This window comes from Leptosomus discolor, unplaced genomic scaffold, assembly GCF_034619465.1.
Source record: "Leptosomus discolor isolate bLepDis1 unplaced genomic scaffold, bLepDis1.hap2 HAP2_SCAFFOLD_94, whole genome shotgun sequence".
Taxonomy (NCBI): domain Eukaryota; kingdom Metazoa; phylum Chordata; class Aves; order Leptosomiformes; family Leptosomidae; genus Leptosomus; species Leptosomus discolor.
Window position 1 is genome coordinate 389,201 of NW_028237920.1, and position 23,739 is coordinate 412,939.

The window sequence follows — 23,739 nt, forward strand, 5'->3', positions numbered from 1 at the left end:
ATGCCTCCAGCAAAGAAGATAAAAATAGCCATTTCAGTTTCTAGGTGCTTTGCCTGAAGTTTCTGCAAAGCTTTAAGCTCGCTCACGTAAATCAGTGAGGCTTTAGAATTATCTCTTGTTTTATTTTGTTTTGTGGTTTTGTTTGGATTTTTTTAAACACAACTTTTCCTGTGTCCCTTGAAACAACTCTCCTGGTAGAGGTGGAGGGGGAAGGACTGGGAAGAGTCATGGCTCAGGGGTGACGTAGCCAGGCACGCTGCTGGATGCAAACTCTAACGGACTGAGGCCCATGGACTGCAGTTAGACAGCCCAAACTGCTACAGCCCCCAAAGGTGTTCCTGGTGCTTCTGAGTGTGGCTGTGCTCGAGGCAGGAGTGTTCAGCCTTCCTGTGAACCGCCAGTTGAGCCCTGTGTTTGAGGGTGCTGTAACAGTGGGTAGTATGATGACTTGGGGAACTTTTCTGCCCAGTTAGAATCCCACAACTTTGCAAAGGCAGTAACTTTTGTAATTACGTCCTTTTTTTATGAGGTGCTTGGTGGACGAGGAGAAGCTGAGCCTGGAAAGCTGTGGCTGAGCAACCCCGAGGCGATGCTTACGGACTGGTCCCACGTGTGGGATTGGAGAGACGGGAGCAGGTCAGTTAACAAACACCTCCATCTCGGGGGGACATGAAACAAGCTTTTTTGGCAATGAAGGGGGAGGGGAATGGCTAGCTTCATCTAACTAGAGACAGGCTGATTCAAAGTGTGAAAGTCTCCTCGAAAACAAAGAACCCTGAAGTAGTGGAGAACTTGCTGTGCTTCAGAAGGTTTGGCTAAAATTTAGGCACTCACAAATAAGAACCTCTAAATACCTGTAGCCTGTGCACGTAAATACAACGTAGGCAGAGAAGTTTCTTGGAAAAGCTTTAGACCTCTACCGTGCTTTACCAGTTCAGCAGTGTCAGCAACTGGGGATTTTAAAAGCTCTGATTCTCAGATCAGAGTTCACGGTACAGGTTTCTGGGTGTGCGCTGTGTGTTTTATTCTGGCAGAAGAACAGGCCTGTATGCTGTGACCCCTGCGGTACCTTGTGGGTGTAGCTATCAGTACACCTTCAAGGTGAAGAGTGTGTGTATGTCCAGAGAACCCAGTTATTTCCAGGCCCACCCAGTTTCCTGGAGGATGGTGAGGACTGTGCAAGGACTGAGCTGTGAACGGAAGGAGTTTGCCATCAGCTGAAGTAAGGGTCTGCGGGGTTGTTTTGTGATTAGGAAAGATAATTGGCTGCTGGTCTTCCAGTTCCTCGAGCCCCTTGCTTCTGTGAGGAAAAAGGGCAGCTGTCTGGTACAAGACCAGTTGTGCTGGTGGGTTGCTGGGGAGGTGTTCAAACCAGGGCTCGCTTGCCAAGGGCAGCGTCAGGTGGTGAAGAGGGAGACCCCCGGGTCCGAGTTGCCGGGGCCAGGAGCAGCAGTCGGTCTCTGCCCAGACTTCTGGAATGCCGTGGGGACAGGTTTGCTCGTGCCAGGCTGGGGTCTGTTAGATACAGCCTGGGCTCAGCCACGGGGAGTGGAATTTCGGGGTGGGATTACTGTGCAGCACAGGGGGGCACAAATTCCTGTGTTTTCATCTCCCCCTTTAGCGTAAGACTTAAGTTTTTATACGGTGCTGACTCAGCAGCCTATTTCAGCAGCTTAGAATTAGGAAAGGTTGTTTCACAATTAAAGCCACTGAATTTCGTGCTGCTAGTCAGAAGCTGGAGATGTGAAGTAATTCGAATTCAGATGTTTCATGTGGCTGTAAATGATTCCTGGGTTGTCACCTGGGGGGTCAGTCTGTGGGCGCGGGGGTGGAGGCGGCACAGCAGGAGGTGTGTTCCTGCGGGGCGGGTGGCGAAGGGGTGAGCGTGCGAGGGGAGACCTCTGGGCGTAGTCACAAGGGAGACTTGTGCAGGACTTGCAAAGTGGGGGTTTTATGGTGGTCCTACGCTAGCGTGGTACAAACTGCCTACAACGGCGGGCACTGGTGCTGCGCTGCAGAAGGGAACGTCCTAACCCCTGGCCCGTGTTGCCCCCGAGACTTCCTCATGTCACATCCCACTTCTTCGTTGCCCCTTCCCCATGGGCTCAGGGTTACAGTCTTCCCGTATCTCAAGTGTGTTTCTGACCGTCAGAACAAATTTCTAATGAGTTTAATATTTAGGAAAATGAATGTAATACTTATTGTAGTTTACTCATGCATTAATTACCGAGTTGGAAAAAAAGCCGTGTTCTTTGAGATGTGAGCCGTGTTCAGCGTCCTTGTTGTGATCCATTTTATACTCACGTTGTGTAATGCCGACCTTGGGGATGAAGGTATTTCTGCGTGTTTTATTGACTTACATCTTGAAAGTGAGGTGTTGATATGTACATTAGATGTTAGGCAAGACAAAAACATAATAGAAAAGCACAGTAATGGTATCTTTCCTCTCACCCAGTTATTATGGTAGAGCAGGTTTTTTTTGTTGGGGCTTTTGTTGTTGGTGGTGGTGGGTTGGGTTTTTTTGTATTTAGAATGGTCTGTCTGTTCCTGTTTAGACACAGAGGCATGTGAGATGTTAAAGCTGTTGTGACCTGATGCATCTACAGCTCCAAATTAAGTGGATGAGTGGGTTAATTGATACAACATTGAAACAGAGGAACCTATTTTATTGTAGTTCTGATTTTGCATACATACGAGATATGATGTAATAATATTTATGCAATGCATGAGTAACTATTCATTATTGAAAACTGTAGAGCCTGAGGTTGTCTGGCAGGTATCAGGCTTTCTGTGTGTGTGTGGTTAACTCCTTCAGGCTCATTTTCTTTTAAGAAAATGTTTAGGCTCTGCCATATCACGAATGCGGCATCACAAAGTAAACAGTGAAGTGGTTTAGTTGTCCAGCTGTTAGAAACACAGTAGGAAATCCCTGGCTTCTCAAGCCGTAAACTGTGATATGAGTTTGCATAATACAGGCGTTTCTAATTTGTCTTGGTTAGAGAAGACACTTCACTATAGTCTGCAAAGGAAGTGTGATTTGGCCATTTTCTATCTGTTTCCATGTGAAACTTTTTAATGGCTTTTTTTGCTTTCTATACCTTTAGTGATGATTGCTAATAAGCTTCAAGAACTTCTTATTACATCTGTGGTTTGTTTTTTTTTTTTTTAAAAAAAAGGAGATAAATGTAATTCTGTCTCTTTTCAGGGGTGTTGGACCCACGCAGTCATTGTCAGAAGTCCTGTAGGTGACTTCAGAGAGGCACCTATCCAATTATTTGCTTCAGAGTTAAAATACAGAAGGAAATCAAGTGTAATCGCCTGTGTCTACGCTGACATTTTCTTTGAGGAGAAAGAAATAGCAGAAACAACTTCTAACCTGCTGTACAAGAGAGCAGAGTGTCCTTCCTGTTTGGCTCGCAGGCAGCGCGATGCTTGTCTTCCCTGGAGTTGGTAGGGATCAGAACGACCCTTTCTCACGGGGTCTGACGTGCGTGTCTTGCCTGCAGGAAGGCGCTCAGCTGCCGGGCTGCCTGCCTGCCAGCCACCCACCCTGCCTGTACAGGCTGCTGCTCCTGTGGCGTGGGGAGCTCTGCACCAGCCTCCGTCTGTGTCAGGCTGGGTGTCCAGGCTGGGCAGCTGCTGGGGAGTCAGGGTCAGCCCAGGCTCCTCGTTCCACCTGCGCAGTGAAGGGGCGGATGGGCACGTGGAAGCGGCTGATGCGGATGTTCAGAAGCCGAACGTCCAGCAGCGCTGCAGCTCGTGGCTAGTGCCAGCTGTGGGCGCTGGCTCTGAAGCTGCCTACCTAGTCTTTCTGCCTCTTCTTCTGGAGGGGTTGTGCTCAGCGAGGTATATGAACAAGGCCTGCCAGTGTTCTTCTCTCTGAGGGCTTTTGTGTGCTCCTGTGCTCAGCCATCGGTTTGTAAAGGTTTGCTGGTACAATCTAGGAAGTTAAAGTGGTTTGTGCTGTGGTGGTTGGGGGAAGTGAAACCCTGACTTTTAATTGAAAGTGGTGGAAGGATCAGCTCCTCGAATGGACTGTGCTGGCACTAAGGTTTGACAACTTCTGTAGGTCTTCTGAAGGAGAAATCTCGTTGCATTTGGCAAGACTATGGGCGTCATCTCTTGATGTCCTGCATCTTTACGTAGTAAGAGCTTGAAAGGCAAGGCATCAAACTTTTGTTTGAACCCAAAAATCCGCCTACGATTTTCTGTTGTTCTGTAAAATACAGAGAGTAAAATTTTGACTACAGTAGCAAAGTGAAGTGAAGCACCACTAGAATTCATGTTTGAATGCATCTTAGCTGGTTGAGCCGTTTTATTCCATTTTAGCCCTTCGGTGCTTGGAGCAGACTGGCTTGTCTGTTGACACAGTGACTTGGACAAAAGTGTAATTTCAGAAATGCTGTAACGCTGCCGTGGTGGTAATACAATGAAAGCAGAGTTAAACTCATGCTTTGAGGTGTAAGGTTGTTGGTATTATTTGATGCGGTAGTCTTTGTATCTCTAAAGGAGTCTCACAATGTTGCTGCTTATATATAGAAACAATAGCTTGTAATTCACTAGGTAATGCTGAACTATGAAACAAAATTTCGATAACTTCTAAGGCAGTATTTCCTTCCAACACACAAAAAAACCCCTTTGAGAAATTGCAAGGCCTGTTTATTAGAGTAAAATCATAATGAAAATGGGGTTTTCCGTTTACGTACGGCCTTTTGTTTAATTAGTGATTCTTGAATTGTTCTTGTTGCTAACTTGGGGTGTATGGAGGTATCAAAGTTTTGATTTATTTCCTACCAGCTCTTGGCCATTTCAAGCTCTTGAGTCTTTCCTCAAGATTTCCGTGACTGCTTCAAAATGAGTATGTGACTGTTCAGTTGGGCGTTTCTGTCAGGTGCTTATTCAACTGCAGGAAGACAGAACCAAGCTGTAAATCCAGCCGTAAAGAAATCAGGGGGAGACTAGATGTCATGTTAGGGGAGACATTAACAAACGAGCCGACGTTGCTAAATTGCTGCTTTGCTTAACAAGCCTGAGTGCAAAGCAGCTGAGGACACTGAGAGTAAACAGCATACAAGACACCTGTTGGTGTGTGATGAGTGTTGTAAAACAGATAGGTGAAGTGTTTTTAAAAATCAGAATTCTGATTTGAGGCTGCCACGTGACAAACTTTACAGAAATAGGTACATGTTTTAAAATTGCATTTGAAGGGCGTTAGCCTGAGAAATGTGTGTTCAGTTGACAGGAGGGCCTTTGGAGAAGGCAGATTAGGAAGTTACCTAAAACAAAGCAACGTGTAATTTGAGGAATATTATAACTGCTGTCCTCAACTGCCACCTTATGTATTTGTCTCTTTTTGAAGGGTTTTGTGTTTTACATTATGAAATCACTGATCCAAGAATGAATCTTACTTCAGGGCAGCACAAACACTCAGCCAAAGAGGAGGATGTTCTGAAGTCACTCTTGCGTGCTTTTGATGGCGAGTTTTTCTGAGGCTAGGTGTGATTCAGAGTAGGGGTTTGCAGTCAGCAAAATCTGAATGCATTTCAGGTAGGGGTCTAAGTTTGGTGGCTTCTCCTTGGTTTTCTGAGAGGGGAAAAAAGCAGAGGCAAGTGCTCCAGCTCTAATCCGGCTCCCTTCTAGCAGCAGTAGCTCTGGTCTGGCTCAGTGAGGGGGCCTGCTTCTCTTCTTTCCTCTGTTCTTCCCTTCCCTCCCCTGGGCTGTGTATCTGATGCCATCCAAGTGTCTGTCTCTCCTCCACTGCTGCTCACTTGAGAAGGAATGAGCTCATGGCAGGAACTCGCTGCTTTCTACACTCAGCACGGGAGTAACTTTTCGTTTCCCGCAGTGCTTCTGCCCCGTAGCCTCCTTGGTTCACTGTCCCAGTGCTCACGGCCCAGCATCGTTCCAGTTGCCGTCACTTCCCGTGTTCCGTTTTTCAGAAGTGGGCACTTCTTGTCCACAGCCTTCCAGTCCCTTCTGCGGTTTCATAGGGAGGGGCTGAGGCTGCAAAGCGGATACAGGCATTGTGGTGCGGCTTATGCCTCTGCCTTCCTTTCTCACACCCTCTCCCAAACTACCCCAGCGTCCAGCTCCGGACAGGGGGTTATTCTGCGGGCTGCAGCGTGGCCTCGCAGATTGTCGGCATCGTACAGTGTAGCTCCGCTTCCAGCACACCATTTCTGCGCCTCGCACGGGCAGGCTTCTCGTGCTTCTGAAGAGCTCTTTGGAAAACAGTCTCCTGTCCTTTTGTTTCTTTTTTTTTTTCTCCAGAGGTTTATAGCTTCTGTGAGCTGTGAATAGGGCTGGAGTAGGACTGAGGAATTGGAGACCGTGTAGTTATTCTGAGATTGTTTTCAGTGTTGGAATTTTGTCAGTGATGAGATGGGAGGTCATTAGCCTCTACCTTCCCTGGTTCTTAAAAGGATGTGTTGTCTGGTGTGTCGTGGGGGTGTTTTTGAAGAACCTTCTCCGTTTTGGGGGCGTTTGTTCCATACTTTGTATAGCTTGCCTGCTGAGTTGTTTGAGCAATGAGAGGCTGCCTGAATAGACTGCGAGATTCAGCTCTGCTGGCATGAAACTCGTTCAGTAGCAAATTTAGTACCCATCTGTGGTACCGTATATACAGCTTGCTTTAGTTCTGTTTCTTGAATAAACCTTAAAATACTGTGACAAAATCGATGTTCTAGAATGCAGATATTGCTTTCATAACCGTTCTTCGGTTTGCCACTGTGGGTCACCTCTTGATCAAGTCACTGAATATAGTTGTGCTTTTGTAATTCGATCAAACAAATACACGTATAGCTGACACTGCATGCTTACAACTCCATCAGCTGGAGGCATCAAAGTGTTCCACAAAGTAGCTGCATCTATACTGGGTCTAATATATAACTTAGGACTGATTTTTACGATCAGTGCCCCTGGAAGCAGGCTAACAGCTTATCTCTCTCAGCTACAACTTCCAGTTCTGTCACATACTTCTTAAGGGTGCTCTTTGGCTGCTTGTTGAAACATCTTCTTTTTCAGGGTGTAAAGTGAACCTCCTCAAAATAACATGCTGGCCTGAAAACAGTTGTCTGTCTTATGTTGTCTCTCTCTGTACAGCCTGTTTGTGTGTCCGGGTAAATACAGTCGCATCCAAATGGTGTGGAAAGGTTGCCAAGTAGGTGTCTTGAAGTTGATGACCCTGCAGCTGTAAAAGTTACTGGCAGGTTCTGGCGCTGTTAGTGAAAACTGATTTAGATTTGAAAAGCAGAAGAAAAGAAAGAGATTAACTCCAGAGACCATGTCAGCTTGGGTTTGTTCCTCAGTGACAGGTTCTTTTCCTGAAACTTGCAGAGAAAGTAGGAGCAGACCCTGCTTATTTCCATCCCAGTTGTGCCTCTGTGCTGTTTGCTGCCTAAACCAGTGTGTGCTACAGCAAGGCTGTATGTCCTGTTTCAGGTGCAATATCAGTACGCGGTACCCAGTGGGAATGTTGAAAGGGCTGTGGGATGTTGCAGCTAATCCATAATGCTTGGCATTGCTCCTCAGGGGAGGTTTGCAATACAAGTTTTCTGAGTTGTGTATGATGAGATGTACAATGAGTCTTTCCTTTTGTGTTTGAAACTGCCGAGGTGGGTTTCTGTGTAGCACAGTTCTGGTTAAGCAGTGGGAACTGGAAACTGATTGGGGCCTCACTTCTGCGGGTCCTGCCTTCAGATCAGTAATGAACACGTTTTTATTGCTGCCACCCCTATTATATTTGTCATCCAGTGGAGGAGGTTGTTTTCTGGAGTTCTCGATACAGCAGCTTTTGTATTTCCTTTTAAAAAGCTGTATGTTTAACCTAGCTAAAATGTTACAAAAGACTTTCATCACAGATGAATCTTCCTTCATGTTCTTGTGTGGTTTTATCCATTGACCTTTAAGCAAACGGTTTTCTGGCACTCACATTTGTAAGCAGTGAAACCCAGTGTAGTGTCTGTAGGAAACTGAGAGAGATTACAGGCAGTTTCTTACATTGAGGCAAAATGAAACTGGTTTTATAAATACTTGGTATCAACTATTTTGACTTTTGGGCTGTTTGAATTAGCTTTGTAATACTGAGGCTTAATCATCTTTACTGTTGGATGTAAACAGCAGCAGGAAAACCAACCCAGTTCTGCTGTGAGTATTATCTGTTCCTCTGTTTCCTACCACAGAAGTGGGTTTTTTACCCTCAGATTAATGTTCAGGTTGGAAGGGACCTCTAGAGATCATTTAGTTAGCCCAAGTGCCCTGCTCCCATCAGGGTCACCTAGACCAGCTCCAGGGATGGAAACACCACAACCTGTCTGGGTAAGTTCCAGTGTTTGACCACCCTCATAGAAAAACAAAACAAACAGCAAGAGGGGGGAAAAAAAAAAATAAAAGAAAGAAAGAAACCAAACCCACGCCAAACTTACTTTTTAAGTTTCTTGTGTTTCCAGTTGTGCCTGTTGCCTCTTGTCCGTTCACTGGGCACCACTTGGGTGAGTCAGACCCACTCTTTTTTACTGCTTCCCATCAGGTTTTTATACGCATCGATAAGATTCTTTCCCGCTGCCCCCAGTCCTTCTTGAGGCTACAAAATCCTGGCTCACACAGCCTTCCCTTGTATGCCTGATGCTCCAAGCCCTTAATTAAGGGCTCCAGTATGTCCGTGTTTGCCTTGTACTGGGGAGCCTAGACCTGGGCCCAGCACTCCAGATGTGTCTCACCAGTGCTGAGCAGAGGGAAAGGGTCACGTCCCTCGACCTGCTGGTGCTCTTCCTAATGCAGCCCGGGACACTGTTGGCCGCCTTTGTGGCCGAGGCGCGTTGCTGGCTGCTTCACCCAGGACCCCGGGTCCTGTTCTGCAGAGCTGCTTTCCAGACAGTCTGCCTCCAGCCCGCAGTGAGGGACGGGGTTATTCCTCCCCGCGTGAGGACTTTGCATTTCCCCTTGTAGGGCTTCAGGAGATTCCTCTCTGCCCGTTTCTCCGGCCTGCCGAGGTCCTGCTGAATGTCAGCACAACCCTCTGGTGTGTAAGGCACTCCTCCAAATGTTATCATCTGCAGACCTGCTGAGGGTACACCTGTTCGCTGTCCAGGCCGTTAATGAAGGTGTTCAGCAATATTGCCCTCAGTATTGACCTCTGGAGCACCACTAGTGATTGGCCTCTGTGTTGCATTACCACAAGGCTGCTTCTCCTCACTTCAGTTTCATTTCTCTCTCTGCTGCATAACAGCCAAATCTGGTTTAGAGCTCTCCAGGGTGTGTTTTGTTGTTACCTCTTCCTTTTTTTAACATGCCGTCCTCTGGGGTGAACGTGTACGCGCTGCATTTCATTTCTGATTACAGCAAGGCTTGTTTTGTAGCTTTTAGAAAACTTTTATGTAGATATCTTGGGTATGGTATGACTAAAGTAATAGTGACAAATCCTGAGTCTGTATTTTCTGATTTTTGATGGTATGTATTACCTGAACAGAAAACACAGGAATGATCTAAAATAACTGAATATAAGTCGTCATTTGACTAAGAAGGTGTTCTGTACCAGAAATACAGTTTTAAATTGTCCCATGTTTTCTTTACTTCAGAAGAGTGGCATATGTTGTGCATAAAGTAATTTAACTTGCCATGGTAATTCAGGTCATTCTTTATTATGTTCTTTTTTAATGGATGGTTCTTAAGGAATTTGTGCATTCACATGTATGTTTGTGAACCTGCAATGCCCATGCAGAGATGGATTTAGTACCTTTACAGTCTAGATTTCTGGTTTGAGTCTGATGCCTGAAACACCCCCAAAACCCACCAACAAAACCGCCCACCATAGGATAGATGGGAAGAACAGACTAAAGCTCTGCTAAGCATTTAGAGGTTGTGCCAGCATGTCAGGTTTTGGTGAGCTTGTGTTCTTATGCCAGCAGTTGGAAACCTAATCAAGGAAATACATAGTCGTTTTTAACCACGGCTATATTAAAGATGAAAGACTTAAGAACAGAAACGAGTTGTTTTAGACAGTGTAATGGTGGATAGTCCTCACTCCAAAAGAATTCTGTTCTCTATAAAAGGAGGAATTAAAAGGTGTAGGAAGAGTGATATGTTACGAAAACAGATGGCATGGCAATATTGTTAGTCGTCATTTTGAAGTGAAATTTTGTAGGAGGGATTGCCCGAGTGGACAAACAGGAGGAGGGGAGGATGTGTTGAAAGGAAGGCTGGGAGTGGAAAGGGAGATGCAGAGCATGTGAGGTGAGCTGGGGGGGAGGGTGGGGGTGGCTGGAGGAAGAGAGTGCTGAGAGCCAGGGCTGCAGAAAATGCTAAGTGGGAGTTGCAACAACAGGGACCAGTGATCCAAGGTGCTCCCTTTTGGTTTCGCTTGCTTTGGTTCACGGGGCTGACTCATCCCCTGGAATTTCTTATCTCCAGACTTGTGGAAGTAGATGAAGTGTTAGGTGAGGTTGATTGCTCTGTGCAGTGGGAGAGGAGAGAAGGAGAACAAAGTCCCCCTGGCTGAGAAGTGTCCAAGAGGTGTTGAACATAGTGGAGAACTACAGTGTTCTCGTGAGCACTGTGCAGTTTGTGAGCACGTTTTGTGTTGCCTGCTTTCGTGAAAATTTGGACGGTTATTTTTAGGTTAAGGGACGTGAAAATGTAAATAAAATGAATTCCAGATATCTAGTGTTCATCTTGCCCGTGTATCAGCAGAAATAAACTAAAACCAGCCAGACTTCAAGCCTGACTGCAGGGTGATGCGTGCACAAGAAAATACTTTTGCTGGCGGAGAAAGCTTGGTGGAGCTGCCTAATCTAGGTGCCTATGTGGCAGATTTAAAAAACAGAACAAAACACAAACACAGTGAGAAACAGGTCACTTCTTCAACTGATCATCTCTTCTTTAGGCTCAGGAGGCTTTCTGTAGCCTGTTTGTTTGTCATGTTCTTCAGTTGCTTCCATAAATACCTTACTTGTTTTGTGGGAGCTTGAGTTGTTGAAAGAAAACCTTAGCAACATCTGATTCTTTCCAAGATAGTCTTCGGCTTTTTCAGAATGTCATTCTCTTGTGGAAACCACTAGCAATGCGATATTTTAATTTTATTAATAATCTGGTTTCTGTCAATAGTCATCTGTCTCGTAGTAAACCATTTAATTTCACTGGATGTTTGAATTCTGTAGTTTCTAAAGGTTGAGCGGTTCGATTTTTTTACTTGTAGTACCCTCATGACCAGGGACTTGGTATTTTGATAGCAGAACATTGACGGCGAGAGGCCGAAGCTTATACATTTGACAATAAAGTTGTGGAGATAAAATGGTGATGGAAAAGTAACAGTAGATCAGAGTGGCGTTGGCCAAAGACCCTTTAGTAAGAAGTTGGTTTAGGAGAAACCTTGGCGACTAAGATTGCAGCGTAATGCTTTTATTTATCTGAAGATAGATAATTTGGTGTAGAAGGGTCAGGAGAAGCACAAGTAATGCTTAAAACTGAGTAGTACAAAACTTTGGCCGTTTTTACAGCTGCTTTGCAACAGCCATCAGTTGAAACTGGAAGCTTGGTCATACAGGTGAATCTGCACCTGCCTCGAAGGTGGATGGCTGAGTTTTCAAATCCAGTAGCTTGCATTATTTTTCTTTTATGTTTCGTTAATAATCCTAGATGTTTCGTGGTGTGCAATAGTGAACAGGAGTTTCCTAGTGCGAGGGTTTGATGCAGCAGCCGTCACACGGCGTAAATGTTGCTTTCTGAAGCCATCTGATTTCATTGGGCTTGTTTGGACAAAGGCACGGTGTGGCTATTTGTGAGTGCCTTTAGACTAGAAAGTCACTTAGAATTGTGGGGCAGGGGGAAGCAGAGGGGAAAGCCTGATGCGATTTATTTGCTGAGCTGAGGAGGGCTGGGGGGTGTTTTGGTTCGGGTTTTTTCTTCGGGAGGTCGACTCAGTGTGTTGTCCTCAAATGACTGAGTTCTTTGTTAGCACTAATGGAGGTTTGAGCTGTTCTGGAGCTGAAAGTAGTTTACTGTTTCAGAGTATTTTGTGAGCTGCCTGTGGATGCTGCGATGAGTAACTAAAGAAGGGCAGGGGATTTTCTACGAGTTGTGTGTCCTGAAATGCTGCACACACTGAAGCTCTGCAGAGGAATTCTGCTGTTTCAGCTCCTCAAACCAGGGTACTGCTAGCACTAGAGGTAGTGTATTCATGTGAGGATTATGTTCTGGAGTTGTCTGTGTTAACAGAGACCTTGATCCCTGGCTATTGACCAGTAGCAGCCACAATAACAGGATGAATGTGTCCAAAATGTCACCTTTAAATATTTTTGTTAGCTTGCCGTTGTTGTAGGAAATCATGTATTAGATCTATCTTTTTGTTTTAAGACAGTTTCTTAATAGTTGAGACATGATTAAAATTTCAAGGGGCAATCCTTCCGTTGGGTGCAAGGAAGTTTGTCAGGAGATGATCTGCCTGGTCTGGCTCCATAACATCGAGAACGTGGTTTTTCAAAAGTATAGAATGATCACAATTCCTATAAAATCAGTGTGTGTCTGGCTGCCTCCAGGAGTTCCACCCTTAATCCTTTTTTCCTAGAAATACGCTACAAATGTTTTTAGTTAGAAACAATAATTGGAGCCCTGCATTTTTCTAATGCATAATTGTCAAGGAGAGTTACTTATTTGTAGGAGAGAAGCAGTAGAACCCACGGTCTCATTTGTGAGTCGTGTATGGGCTTAAGTTTTTAGTTCTTCAGGATGGTAACTTTGAAGTGATTGCTGTTGTTCATGCAGTCATAACTTCAGGGTTTTGTCTCCCCCACAACTCCCCAGTTCATGTCCTGAACAGAGTTTTGTACCTCAAGACCTGAAAACCTCCTAATAGCAAGAGTAATCAAAAGGCTTGCCGTGTCAAACCACTGCCCTTTTAAGCAATATCTCTGTTGTTGGGTGCTTTTACTGGAGTTATTTGAAATTGGATTAAACTCTCGCCAGAGGATGATTCCTTCACGTTGGCCTTTCCAGACTGTGTTCAGATTGAAAGCTGAGAATTGTGTGCAGAACCTTTGCAAAGGCTCTTGATTTTTTTCTTGCTTTTAATTCTACTCCTGCAAAGAAATTGTTTTCAGTGTTTATCGCACATACAGACTGCCTGACTGCCTTTGTGTCTGAGTGCCACGTATGCAGTTAGCAAATGATTTTAAAAAATTTAAAATATTTGAGCAATTCTTAATTTGGTATTTTAGATGTGGAATATAGAGCGAGGGATTGGATGACCTGTACAGGGTCGCGAGGGATTTGAAGGGGGGTTCGTCCTCCTTTTCTTGCCTTTAGGTGCCTTAATCACAAGACCATCATTTAAGATAACAGTGTGCAGCAGTGCTTCTAAGAAACCCTCACCAGATCTGTGCCTTTGTGCTGTAACGCTGTGTGCAGATTTGTACAGCTAAACTGATGGGCAATAGGCTGGAAACAGGCGCTGTAGAATTGCATTGAAAAGTCGTCAAACCAAAGGTGTTATTAAAAGGTTGTATTTTGAGGGGAGCCAAAGATGTCCGTGTTCATCAATTTCAGCTTGATTTCATTAAAGTTTATGCTTTTTTCATCATGTGTTAAGAACAACTTTGAGTATTCTTCCACAGGAAGGCTGAGTCCTACAGCTATTTAATTGTGTTAAATTGTGTTAATATTCACTTACACACACAGCTAGATCCAGTGTGTCTGTCACCAACAGCATCAATGAAAGGGCCCTCTATATTCAGAATCACAAGGCTCTTGCCTCCAAGGACTGTGTAAATCTTAGCTGTGAATGCTGCTGGCCATGAGGTCCAAAATGTTGCGTGTCTCTCTTTGGAGTGTGTAGCAGCTCAGGAAACAACAGCAGCTTCTGGACCAGCAGTCCTAAGAGACCCTTTATGGAGAAGATTCTGGGGAGTCCAGATTTTCCAACTTCCATCTGAAGAGACACCAATATGGACTTTGAAAAAGAGGATCATGATAATGTCATCATCAACAGTGGGCAAATCTCAGTACAACCCAGAGAATCAGTTGCAGACTCATCTACTTTTTGCAACAATTACACGTAAAGTTCTCTGCAGTTGCAGGAATGGCTGGTGATTCTCACAATTACTCCCTCTCTCTGCTGGTGGCATGGTGCACTCTGTGTCTTTTGACCTTTAATTAGAGGTCTCGCAGTTTATTAGAGGATACTGTGAAATGTCTGTCCACAGTGCACGGTCAGAGGGTACTCCTGGAATAAAATTCCTCCCTGAGTTGTCTGTGTTTGGTAAGGAATGGCTGTGATGACTGAAGCAACCCTGTCTCATCTTTAGTTCCTTGTTCCTGAATTGTCAAAACCACCAGTGCCTGGGAAGCTTGGCTGGCTTTCTCCTGCAGTCCTTTCTGCTTCTTGCTTCAGGCTGTGCTTGGTTTGGAAGACAGCCCTAGAAAACACAGGGCTTCTGGTTCAGTGAAGGAAATGGACCTTCTATTTCCCACCTGAAGTCTGTCCATTCCTAAACCCAATACTCCAGTCCTTCACTTGAGTCTTGATGGGCAAGATCTTATCAGCTGGGGAATTCCCTGGGGATTTCCTGCCCGCCCACCCCAGCATGAGCAGTGTCTCAGTGCTCTCAACAAGCAGTGTGGTGAGGGCTGGTTGTAAACCACAGGGGTTAAGTGGCGTATCAGATCATGGGCGGTGAGAAACTGCCGCATGTGTGTGGTCTTCCCGATTCACACTCAAGTGTTTTTCCAAAAGAAACCCCAACAAACCAACACAAAAAACTTTTTCTAAATCTTGAATTCCAGGTAAAGGTTTGACCTGGACATCATGTGAAATCACAGTGGTGCTTGGTAGACAGTCCTTTTCGCGTCTCTGGGATTTCATATATTCTGAATGCAAAGGGACCTCAGGCCACTGTGGGTTTTCTTAAACTAAACATCCCACAAGTGTGAGCAAGTGCATTCTGACAATAGCCTAAACCAACAACAGAGCTCAAGGCAGAGAGAGGGTAAGCCTCTTAGGAGAGAGTGACATCTACAGCCTCGTTTATATGATATAATCCCCTACTGCCTTAAGATTGGCCTGAGTTGAAAACTCTAGTCCAGAATTGGACTTTGCAGAATTTATAATGGATGATAACATGACTTGGATCACAAACTTGCTCCTGAGCTCCAACTAAAAGAGTAGCCACATTTTCTGCTAGGTGTTGCAAAAATGTATAAGAAGAATCAGGCCTGTTCAAAAGTCCTTGCAGTAAGAGTATACACAAAGGAGAAGGGAACTTGTCTTAGCCCCAGGATTTGCAAAGGGAACTGGGAGAGGCTAAGTGACTTGCCCAAGGTCATGCAGGGATTTTTTGGCACATCAGCAAACTGAACCCAGCCCTCTTATGTCCCAGTCTAACATTTTAAGCACAAAACCATCGTTTTTCCAGAAGAAGCAGCTGTCAGATTAAAAAGCAAAGGGTTTTTTTTGTTTGTTTTATTCTCTTTTTTTTTTCCCCTTTTCTTCCCACATTTGATGTACAGGAAAGAACAAATTAGCTCATTTAAAAACAACTGGAATTTTCACCCCAACTTGAGCATATTTTTCCAGATTCAAAGCCATTTGCTCAATATTTTTGTTTCTTAATCTTATTTTCTATGAACATGAGACTCTCTTCCTCCCAGAACCGCCTGTGCCTATGAGGGCCAAACCACCACTTGAAAGGCTATTCCTGAAGTATCTGGGGCCCGTCCAGAGCTGGGGAACACTGAAAAACTTGCAGAGAACCTTGGCTTCTCACCCTTTGTTGGCATATCAAGGCAATCTGCAGAGAACCCATTCCAGAAAAAAGGTTTAGGTTGCAGATGGGTGATAGAGAGACCTTTGAATAACCTCAGGACTTTGGTGGCTTGAAGAAAATGGAAGCTGACTCCAAACCCATTTCTGGTGTGGTGTTTGGTTTGGCAAAAACAAAGTCTGATTGATGAGGTTTGGCGAAACTGAGTCTCCGGTTTTGTAGCCAATCTCTGCTTCAAGAGATCGTCAGTTCTTGGGTGTGCTTCCACACATTTGAATTTCCTCACTGCTTGGAGCCTCCAGCAAAAACAGAAATAGCCAGCAGGTCCTTCTGTGAGCATTCAGAATCAAAATACAAAGTCAAGAGTGGTACAGTCTTTTCTAGTTCTATGCAGCCGTGGAATCAGATCAATGAATGTTGTACTAAACAAAGCACTTGCTCTTACGTCTTAGGACAGAAACAGAAAGTCATCTTTATTCTTTCATTGTCCTTCATCCTGGACTTTATAAGACACTCTTTTCTTTTGGGAGGTCTGTGAGTGTTGGGCAGGATGGTGCTCATAGGTAAAAGTGACAACTGTGTTGTAACTTCTTTGGAGAAGTATGCTCTGGACTTGTTCACCAGGGACACGCATCAGATCCCAATCCATATGGACGGGCTTCTGCTGTTTCAGTTTCTGGCCTATTCACTCTGTATATCTGTGCTGGGATTGGTAACCAAGGCGTCAGTTGTGTTGACAAGCTGTTGTCAATGAAGAAAACACCTGGCTTTTTCTGGCCCACATGAAGGATGTGTTGGTTGTAACCCACGTGAGTCATTGTACTGGATATGATCTTCACCCCTCAGACAACTTGTGCTAAAATACTGAAATAGCTGGAATTGTAAAAATGGCTCTGAAAAGCCCCAGTTCTGATGTGAGGAATGTTTCTTCTGGAGTCAATATTGCCAAGGAAGCACGTGAGAAGACTTTTCAGAGGTCTCCGTTGCAGCCCGGCAGGAGAGAATGGAAGGATCAAGGTGTCTTAGTTTTGTGGAAGCTTCCTGCAGGGTCCTTGCTGTCCTGCAGGTAGGGCACAAAAGTATCTTTATGCCTGTAGAGTCTGAGCAGTCTCCAGCAATTCCTGTTTTAGGGCCCTTAACTGGTACTGATGATCTGCATCTAAACTTATCCTGGTTTGCTTTTTTTTTTGTTATCTTGAAGTCCATTTGTCAGGGCTTTCAGTCCCATTAGAAACCTTTAGATTTCCTCTGTACTTGAAGTGTGCATTTTTGCAGAATCCCGCCTTGCTACTGAAGTTATGAGTTTGGTTTTTCCCTTTCTGTTAATAATTGCAAAGAAATGCACTCATGGAAATCTGCTAAGCACAAAGTTTCAGAACTGAGCATTGCTGTTTACTTTCAAGCACCATCAAATGCTTACAATTTCTATGAGAATGAATTTCCTGAACAGTGTCTTTCCTGGAAGTTCCTGACCCCATTCAAGGTCTTCCTCTGCTTATTTATCTGTTGTTAATCTCCTGTGGTTTCTTTTCTGGACTTGGCTTGTCTCACAGCTAATCCAGGTTCTCCATGACAAAATAACCCTGTCTACTACTTCTTCCTTCTGGCATGGCTCTCCATGAAGTTTCTTCTTCCCTTCCTGCAATGTGTACCTTTCCTATAACCTGACATCTCTTTCACTCTTCCCATTGCTACAAAATCTTCCTCTGCAAGTAAGTAAAAGATCAGGCTCTTCTGGTTGTAATCACCTCCTTAGCATGTTCATTGTCATCATTAAATCCTCCTTGCTATTCCCAGACTGATGGATGCTTCTTGGCCAAGGTTAATAAACACCAACAAAGAACCATTCACAGCACAGCAGTAACAATTTGGTAGTAACTTCACTAACACAAATGGAATCCATGAGCATGGATTGGTTTCCTGGAGGAGTGTAGCCCAGCATGAGGAGTATCCCATGTGCATGTGCAGGAGGATGTACACTGAGTGAACGCATGCTCCAGCCATAGCTAGGTGCTTCTGGCATTTGGAGAATTTGATTTGGGACTGTCCCTGCCCTGTGCTGGGTAATTGGATCTCCTACTCCAGCCAGTTCCCTCGCAGCATGTCCACTTTAGCACTGTCCTCCCAGCTGCTGCCTTAGCTCCACAACCCTTCCTTTGTCTGTTGATCATTGCCCATCCCACTCCCTGCCTCTCTGTGGAGGATCACTGCTCACTGTGAAGTGGAAACTTCTTTCTCCCCCGTTCCTGGCTATTCTTCATCTGCTTAAACAGTCTCCATGAAGTAGGGCCTGTTTCCACCTTTGGTTTTGAACACTACCTGTAAAAATGAGATTTTTTTTTTCGTTGTCTGCAGATAGGCCTTTCAATAAACATGTAAGTAAGGACTGAAAAACACATTAAAAAAAAATCACATTAATAAAAATGAATCAGTGGATTCCCAAATTCCGATGAGATAAGCAGATGCTGTTTTAAACAGAGACAATACCCTGTGTTAGCTGCGGCCCTGAAAGTAGCAGCCCAAGTCCAAGCACAGACTTCACAGGTGTCTACTGCTTTTGTCAGACTATTCTTTCACCCGCCCAAGTTTTAAAGCTTTCAGAAGAGGATTGCTTGAGGTTTTCCTCTTGCCAACCCGTCTGTAGCCAGAAAGTCAGTGGGAGACAGAGAGACCCATAAAAGGTAACAGCTAAATAAGTAACATGCAGAAATTCCTCACACTCACCTCTCTATTGGCAAGGGAAGATGCAGCTGACACGGATTAGCTGAGCATGAGTTTAGAGAGAGGCTGGATGCAAAGGCCTCTAGACTTCTTTTAACCCTAAAAGCTTTGGAGGTAATTAACAAACCCCAAAACTAATTCAACCGATCCATCTCTGTGTTTTCTTGACTCTTTCAAGTGAGGACCTGTTGCTGTTGGTTTTTTTCTGCTCCCAGGAGAAAATTTCTGAATAACTAACAGTACTCAGAAGATCTTGTTTCTTCTTGGTCTCTTGTAATAGCCTCAGTGGGCTTCTCTCTACAACATTATGTCACTCATTGCAGTGTACAGGAAACAGAAAAAATGCTATCTTTATTTCTGCAGTCTTTGCCTTAGGGCTAGGTTAAACTGAAGTCACATGAACTTGCAGGGTGAAAGAAAGGAATAGGATGGAAAACACACCCCTGTTCTCTTCTCTTCCTCCTTGCAGCAGAGGGAGAAAAAGTTTTGTTTCCACGTGGAAGATTTTTCAGATGTTTATTTCTCGGGAGTGAATTGGAGCTTAGGAAAAGCTTAGTTCACTTCCCCAGATCAGCTGCAATTCTCTAGTGCGACTTTGTCCACTAGAGCCTGGGGTAACTCGGCTCTCTCATGTGCATAGTTCAAGTTCTGTCATCTCTAGGTAGAATAATTTTAGTTATTAAATTCATGCGTTCCAGAATCCAGCAAATTCCTCTGTCTTCTCCAATTCCTATACATCTTCCAGAACCAAATGGTGCTTTAACTCTTCCTACCCTTCCTAGCAGCCTTGGCTGCACCTGCTAGAAGCAGAGATCTTGAGTGCATAAAATCCCTCTCTATATGCAGACAGCTCTGCTTGAACGGTTATCTTTATTGCAGGCAAAGGATGAAGAATAAAGTGTTGTCCTCTGTGCTCTGCTGAATGTAGGAGTCTTTCTGTCATTTTGCCAAGCCTGGAGAAAAAAAGCTAAGTTCTGCAACTCAAGGGAACAAATTATGTTTAGCTGGAAATTTTGGATTCCCTGGGGCAAATGATCTCTTCTTTCTCATTTCACCCAGCTTTAAAATGGGAGTAACACACCTTATCCACGTAGAATGGAGATGTATGACTCCATAGCAGAGAGGAGGAGTTTGTGCCTGCTAACTGAATAAATATGTAGATTCAAAACTATTCACAGGTACTCTAAGAAACCTTTTTGAGGATGTACAACTGGACAGATCATGGAGTAGTCAAACTTGTCAAGATTCTGTTTTTGGAAAAGGGTCACCCTTGTTAGCTGTCACCCATGCTGTAGGCTTATGAAGTGTCTGAAATAGCCAATGATTCAGGTGAATCAGTGAGGACATTGCATTCATGACATTCACAGGGAGTTGAAATTGCCCAGTCTTTCACTTTGAGAAACCTCCCAGGGTCCTAGCTGGCCCATACAGAAGACAAGCAGTTTTTACAGTCTAAAACTCCAGAGTTACATTTTATGTGCTTTAGAAAAATTATAAAGGAGCCACAGCCCCATGCTGCAGTGTACATAACATGTATGATGGGCTGGAAAAAAATTTCTTTTCTACAGTTAGTATTGTACGGGGATGTTTATCCCTTTGCTTGAATCATCCAGCCATCTTAAAGCAAACCTATCAGGAGAGGTGGGCTGTCAGAACTCCCTGTTGTAGCAATTTCTATGTCTGTCTTGGAGTGGAGGAACCTGAAGCATCAAAGTGTCTACCTTAATAAATTGCAGGAGAGTTTAGAGCATAAGCTGAATTCTGAAAAGCAATGACACGATTAGCAAGCTTCCAAGAATTATCTCATAATCATTGCCACACACATGCAGACTGCTCTCTGATTACATGACTAAATAACACAAATTAAACCTGTCTTTTTCTAATATGTCTAGTCATATTTTTTCTTTCGATCTGTGAAGGGTAATCACCCATTAGTCCAGCCAAACTGCAGCTCAAAAGAAATGCTCTCGGCCTTGTTTGCTCTTTCTAGTGTTGATAAATGGATCAGTGTCACTGTGGTTAGCTATGTTCCCTTCTTTTGCCCTGTTAAAAGTACAGTCAATTTGAGCTGGGGTCTACTAACAGGGACTGGAAACAGCAACAAAACAAAAGCTACCTCATCGCTGACCAACACTTGCATTAAGCAAATAGTGTTACTTTGTAGTGTAGCATTGCTGATGGTTAGGATTGCCACTGCACTTGTTCTTGCTTTGTCTCCTATTCAAATCTGGACTTTTGTGTCCTGCAGCAAGGATACCTCCTTGACCATTCTCCTGGGACCACTTAGCCCACTGGAGTGGAGGATTTCTAGGGAAAGTGGCATTTTTGCTAGCAGATCCATGAAGCATATGAAGGATTAAACCAGCCTCTCTGTGAAAATGTGAACTGTCTGTGATACATGTGTTTTGTGGAGAAACAAACCAACTTGAGCCTATTAGCTGTCTACTTTTTGTGTAGGTAGTGAAACTAACCCCACAGCTACAATGATACTATCATTAACGAAATAAGCAAGGAGAGATTTGTGGGGAGAGATGACATTGCTGGTTAAAGCAAAAGATAAGAAGCAAAGAGAAGGCATTTTTTTGGCCTGAAACTGAAGAAGCAACATTCCAGATAATAAAGATGGGGGAAACTTGCTTTGCAGCTTGAACTGAATTGTGTTAATCAGCTTGATATTTGTTGAGAAAAAGGTATTTGGTGCCTATGGAAATGAAAAGTACATTATCAAAAGTAGTAAGTTCAATAATTTCTGTGTCATAGAGACAGATGGCAAGAGCTTCAGCTATAGTGTAGGGAAAATTGTGATATAAAACCAGCATCTCTATTGTGCTCTGGTTTTTAGGATGAAGTAGGGTTAGGAATTTGACATCCAAAGCTCATCTTTTGAAGATGTTTTGTGGAATGCCTTTGAAGATCAAGACTAAGAAGTCAAACAGAGAGTGGTTATATTGTGAGAAACGTTCTCCCACCGGCTGTTTCTGTCTTTTGCAGAGTGTCTGCATGAAAATGTTGTGGTGTACAGTAGTTGATGGGTTTCACCCACATACTTTCCATGGGGGCATTTTGTGCTTTGGATAGAATAGATCACGTTCTGGAATGAGTACATGTAGGATGGAAAGCTTTGATGGTTTCTTTTGGATGGGAATGGGACTCTTATTCTATGGGGTATGTACATGTGTCAGCAAGTTTTAAATCTATTGCTTTGGCATGCATGGCCCTACTCCACTTGGGATATGTTTGCCATGAGAAATTTTGCTTCTACTAAAGTATTTGGTGGGGCAAGGGCAATTTGGAAAGTTCAAAGGGAAACTTTGAGGACAATTTCTTTCAAATGATCATCTGCTAGCAAAGGCGGTAGTTTCAGGATGTTCTGGACAAGTTCCAATCTAGCATGAAATGTGATAGCTAAGTGTGCTGTTAATAGGTTTTTTCTTTTTATATTGTAGTGCGTTTTACATATGTTCTTCAGGAGGCTCATTTACATCTGTGATGTCTGTCTCTGGAGGAGCAGCAGCCTTGTTTGCTGAATGTTTTGTGGCTGGTACCAGGGTTATCAAGAATATTCTCCTCACCGCCAATCTGATATTCTCTGGAGGTTTGGCTGCATATTACACATTTCAGGGAGCGTTTTGGATGGCTGCTATGTTTCTAGTGGCAGGTGTGCTGGTCCTTGTTTATTTCTATCTCTAAGGTTGTTTGTAGGCTGCTATTTTCAAGGTGAGGTTGGTGTCTAGGAAGTATCCAAAGACAACTTGATGGTTTGTGACCTACGAATGGGTGTCGGGAACACCAGAAACGCAGCCCAGATAGAAGGATATTATTGAATATATGCAAACCACAATTCTCCTGAGAGCACAGGTCAAGGCCCACGATATCACCTTTGCCCCTCAGAAAGGTTTCAGTCACCAGTTTCCCTGCCCACAAGGCTGCACTTCTACAACAACAACAAAAAAAGAGACTTTCAAATTAATTCATTAAACAGTCATGAACAAAAACTTAGTAATAAATCAGTCCTGGTAAGAAAGCCACCTTGTGTTTAGTGCACCTGTCATGGTCTACAGACCTACCATACACAGTCAGCCAAATCACTCCCTCTGGTAAGCAATGGTCCCAAGGCATATCATAAATATCACTCAGGTAAAGGCTATGTGGAAAATGCAGCTGTGGACAGCTCCAGGGAGGCTGGATCAGTAGCACAGCTGGTCAAAAAGGGTGGAGAAGGGGGAAAAGGTGGCAAATATCTGCCTTCAATTTGGTTTCTGTCTGATGTTGTGAATTTATGCTTTTCAAAATGGTCTGACTGCCTCTGGGCAATAGCTCCCAAAATTGTGTTTTTATGCAATATGTGGTTAGGAAGTTGTAGTAATCGCAGTACTAAATGCCCAGCACTTCACCCGCAGGGAAAGAAAGCAAATGCATTGATGTGAGAGCTGTATGGAACTGACAGACAAGGCAGAAACTGCAAGCCACTGTTCTGAAACTTGTTTTCTGCTTTTTAGGCACCGAAATGATCCATTGTGCTAAATGGTAGTTTTGTCTACTTTTATGTTCTTACAGAAAACATTTAGAAGTGCAATAGGTTCTGCCAGAACCATGAGTTTGGATCTAAACCTCCCTTAAATGAACTCAAATCATTTCCAGAAGTTTACTCTCAAAAGACAACTGACATGAAATGACAGCATCATACCTGAAAATTAAAGGTGAGCCATTCGAGCACATTTAACAACTTCATGGTGACATTCATTTGTTTTCTCCTGGTGTACTCATGGACAACTCACATCTGGAACATGGAAACTGGTACCAGTCAACAGCAACAAAGATCTCTCATTTTAATTTCTCTCTCTCATTTTATTCTTCTGCAGGTGGTTCTAGAGTTTAGACCTGGCAGTGGAATCTAGAGGGCATTTGTACCAAACAAAATTATTCCCAACTGATTTTTTTTGCCGTTACTGAAAGTGAAATTGGATTGCTATCTATTTTATTGGAGGCCATGGTGCTGGGACCAAAAGATCTTTGAGCATAAAGAGCGCTAAAATTAAAATAACCGTATGGGTGAGCTTGGTTGGAGCTGAAAGCTATGAGTATTTCTTTGTGAATCAGATTTAAAAGGCCACTCTGGATGAACATCCTGCACTGAAAAACCCTTTCCTGTTTTAGTAACAACTCTGAAAAAGCAATAAAGAAGCAATTTAAAGCACCCGTTGCATTTGTATTGGCTTTTCACAAAATGGATTTTCACTTGTATATCTTAACTGCTCTAGAGGTTTAA

General features: G+C 43.9%; 1 long non-coding RNA gene across 1 annotated transcript; it reads left to right on the forward strand.

Annotated features, from left to right (window-relative positions):
- The first annotated feature begins 600 nt into the window (after positions 1-600).
- LOC147412370 (uncharacterized) lies at positions 601-23,533 on the forward strand. Its single transcript, XR_015184211.1, has 3 exons — positions 601-636; positions 23,028-23,170; positions 23,333-23,533. It is a non-coding gene; the product is annotated as an uncharacterized LOC147412370 (long non-coding RNA).
- The last annotated feature ends 206 nt before the right edge of the window (positions 23,534-23,739 follow it).